At 49.2% G+C, this 4,097-nt stretch overlaps 1 non-coding gene across 1 annotated transcript; it reads left to right on the forward strand.

The window, feature by feature from the left end:
- The first annotated feature begins 546 nt into the window (after positions 1–546).
- On the forward strand, positions 547–622 carry Trnaa-ggc (transfer RNA alanine (anticodon GGC)). Its single transcript has one exon. It is a non-coding gene; the product is annotated as a tRNA-Ala (tRNA).
- The last annotated feature ends 3,475 nt before the right edge of the window (positions 623–4,097 follow it).

The raw sequence follows: 4,097 nt of genomic DNA on the forward strand, positions 1-4,097 counted from the left end.
AGCCGTAGGCGAATTGTGCTCATTCGCTTTGGCGCGACGTCGAACTATAAATAATGCTGTCACTAGCGTGAGCGTTGCGTGAGCGTCGTGGAAAGTCGGAAAAGTCGGCTGCGAGGGTGAGTGCCAAGTTTGGGGAGCGTTTCGTAGTATGCGCAGTGCAATGGAGACGCGGAAACTTGTTGTGGCCCAGTGTTTTGCAGTTGGACGACAAGATTGGTACACAGTAGTAAAGAGCGAGGCACTGAGTTGGCATATATAATGTAGTGCACAATGGTTCTCGAGATGTGTTTGTTACCTCAGGTGCTGTATAATTGTCTACAATGAGTGAAAACGGAGCAATTTGTGACGGCTCTTTCAATTTAAGACGTTAAAAACAGACGGAATTTGCATTTGTAATACCAGAGCATCGAAACTACTTGGAACTTTTGTGTATATGAATGGGTCCGCGCCTTTGTACTCTGCTCCCTTCACCGCTACAAACCAACCAACCATCGTGTCCGTGCGCATCTGAGTCGCAAACAATGGGGAATAGCGCAGTTTGCTCGTGCATGGGGCGTAGCTCAGTTGGTAGAGCGTTCGCTTGGCATGTGAAAGGTCCAGGGTTCAAGCCGCGGCGCCTGCATTTTTTGTGGTCAGTGCATGGTAAGTGTTGGTCGCGGCGAACCTAAAGGCACGCAAGATGTTGCAAAGCCAGCGTCACAGACTGATATGATGTATACTGACGTAAGGAGAGCAAGATGTAAGTGTGGGGACCGGCTGTTATCGAGGTGTCATCGGGTGCAGATCTGTCTTAGGTATCGCGGCTTAACCTCATTGACGACTAAAGGGTGGACAACACGTTGGTCTTACTCAGAGCGGTGTCCGAATTCTATTTTCGACGTTATACGTGCCACTTTCATTTTGGCAACTACGATTCGATACAGAATGCACGAAACCTGGAAGACACCCTAACGGATACATAGAGAGTAGTGTTTGTCTGCTGAATAATGGGAGTGCAAGGGTCTGTGTCGTCTATATAGCTGTATGTAGCACCATTAGTCTTCGGGGGGGGAGGGCGTAGCTCAGATGGTAGAGCGCTCGCTTAGTATGCGAGAGGTACTGGGATCAATACCCCGTGCCTCCAGAATATTTAACACACCTACATGCGCACCTTGATATGCAAGTGGAATACTTCACAGCCAGCAGATGTGTCTAGGAAGATACAAGCTTGCGCCGAGTTCACGTAAATCCCACTGCACATTCCTATTCTTTGCGTGCAGTCAGCTGCTACTGGTGTTGCTAGTTGTGACTGCTGATAACAGATGCCGTAGCAATCAATTCATGGAGTGAGTTGTATGTTTTGCGATAGTCTGTCTCTGACAAGCAAGCACAGGTGACATAGGTGCGAACACAGGAAGCTTGCAGACCCTCGCTGCCTGCAGACACCGAGCAGCCACACTAGGAGGGCGGCCTAAGCCGTAGGCGAAATGTGCTCATTCGCTTTGGCGCGACGTCGAACTATAAATAATGCTGTCACTAGCGTGAGCGTTGCGTGGGCGTCGTGGAAAGTCGGAAAAGTCGGCTGCGAGGGTGAGTGCCAAGTTTGGGGAGCGTTTCGTAGTATGCGCAGTGCAATGGAGACGCGGAAACTTGTTGTGGCCCAGTGTTTTGCAGTTGGACGACAACATTGGTACACAGTAGTAAAGAGCGAGGCCCTGAGTTGGTATGAATAATGGAGTGCACAATGGGGCTCGAGATGTGTTTGTTACCTCAGGTGCTGTATGATTGTCGACAAGGAGTGAAAACGGAGCAATTTGTGACGGCTCTTTCAATTTAAGACGTTAAAAACAGACGGAATTTGCATTTGTAATACCAGAGCATCGAAACTACTTGGAACTTTAGTGTATATGAACGGGTCCGCGCCTTTGTTCTCTGCTCCCTTCACCGCTACAAACCAACCAACCATCGTGTCCGTGCGCATCTGAGTCGCAAACAATGGGGAATAGCGCAGTTTGCTCGTGCGTGGGGCGTAGCTCAGTTGGTAGAGCTTTCGCTTGGCATGTGAAAGGTCCAGGGTTGAAGCCGCGGCGCCTCCATTTTTTGTGGTCAGTGCATGGTAAGTGTTGGTCGCGGCGAACCTAAAGGCACGCAAGATGTTGCAAAGCCAGCGTCACAGACTGATATGATGTATACTGACGTAAGGAGAACAAGATGTAAGTGTGGGGACCGGCTGTTATCGAGGTGTCATCGAGTGCAGATCTGTCTTAGGTATCGCGGCTTAACCTCATTGAAGTCTAGAGGGTGGACAACACGTTGGTCTTACTCAGAGCGGTGTCCGAATTCTATTTTCGACGTTATACGTGCCACTTTCATTTTGGCAACTACGATTCGATACAGAATGCACGAAACCTGGAAGACACCCTAACGGATACATAGAGAGTAGTGTTTGTCTGCTGAATAATGGGAGTGCAAGGGTCTGTGTCGTCTATATGGCTGTATGTAACACCATTAGTCCTCGGGGGGTCGCGCGTAGCTCAGATGGTAGAGCGCTCGCTTAGTATGCGAGAGGTACTGGGATCAATACCCAGTGCTTCTAGAATTTTTAACACACCTACATGCGCACCTTGATATGCAAGTGGAATACTTCACAGCCAGCAGATGTGTCTAGGAAGATACAAGCTTGCGCCGAGTTCACGTAAATCCCACTGCACATTCCTATTCTTTGCGTGCAGTCAGCTGCTCCTGGTGTTGTTAGTTGTGAATGCTGATAACAGATGCCGTAGCAATCAATTCATGGAGTGAGTTGTATGTTTTGCGATAGTCTGTCTCTGACAAGCAAGCACAGGTGACATAGGTGCGAACACAGGAAGCTTGCAGACCCTCGCAGCCTGCAGACACCGAGCAGCCACACTAGGAGGGCGGCCTAAGCCGTAGGCGAATTGTGCTCATTCGCTTTGGCGCGACGTCGAACTATAAATAATGCTGTCACTAGCGTGAGCGTTGCGTGAGCGTCGTGGAAAGTCGGAAAAGTCGGCTGCGAGGGTGAGTGCCAAGTTTGGGGAGCGTTTCGTAGTATGCGCAGTGCAATGGAGACGCGGAAACTTGTTGTGGCCCAGTGTTTTGCAGTTGGACGACAAGATTGGTACACAGTAGTAAAGAGCGAGGCACTGAGTTGGCATATATAATGTAGTGCACAATGGTTCTCGAGATGTGTTTGTTACCTCAGGTGCTGTATAATTGTCTACAATGAGTGAAAACGGAGCAATTTGTGACGGCTCTTTCAATTTAAGACGTTAAAAACAGACGGAATTTGCATTTGTAATACCAGAGCATCGAAACTACTTGGAACTTTTGTGTATATGAATGGGTCCGCGCCTTTGTACTCTGCTCCCTTCACCGCTACAAACCAACCAACCATCGTGTCCGTGCGCATCTGAGTCGCAAAGAATGGGGAATAGCGCAGTTTGCTCGTGCATGGGGCGTAGCTCAGTTGGTAGAGCGTTCGCTTGGCATGTGAAAGGTCCAGGGTTCAAGCCGCGGCGCCTCCATTTTTTGTGGTCAGTGCATGGTAAGTGTTGGTCGCGGCGAACCTAAAGGCACGCAAGATGTTGCAAAGCCAGCGTCACAGACTGATATGATGTATACTGACGTAAGGAGAGCAAGATGTAAGTGTGGGGACCGGCTGTTATCGAGGTGTCATCGGGTGCAGATCTGTCTTAGGTATCGCGGCTTAACCTCATTGACGACTAAAGGGTGGACAACACGTTGGTCTTACTCAGAGCGGTGTCCGAATTCTATTTTCGACGTTATACGTGCCACTTTCATTTTGGCAACTACGATTCGATACAGAATGCACGAAACCTGGAAGACACCCTAACGGATACATAGAGAGTAGTGTTTGTCTGCTGAATAATGGGAGTGCAAGGGTCTGTGTCGTCTCTATGGCTGTATGTAGCACCATTAGTCTTCGGGGGGGCGGGCGTAGCTCAGATGGTAGAGCGCTCGCTTAGTATGCTAGAGGTACTGGGATCAATAACCAGTGCTTCCGGAATTTTTAACACACCTACATGCGCACCTTGATATGCAAGTGGAATACTTCACAGCCAGCAGATGTGTCT

The sequence above is a fragment of the Schistocerca gregaria genome, chromosome 10 (assembly GCF_023897955.1).
Source record: "Schistocerca gregaria isolate iqSchGreg1 chromosome 10, iqSchGreg1.2, whole genome shotgun sequence".
Taxonomy (NCBI): domain Eukaryota; kingdom Metazoa; phylum Arthropoda; class Insecta; order Orthoptera; family Acrididae; genus Schistocerca; species Schistocerca gregaria.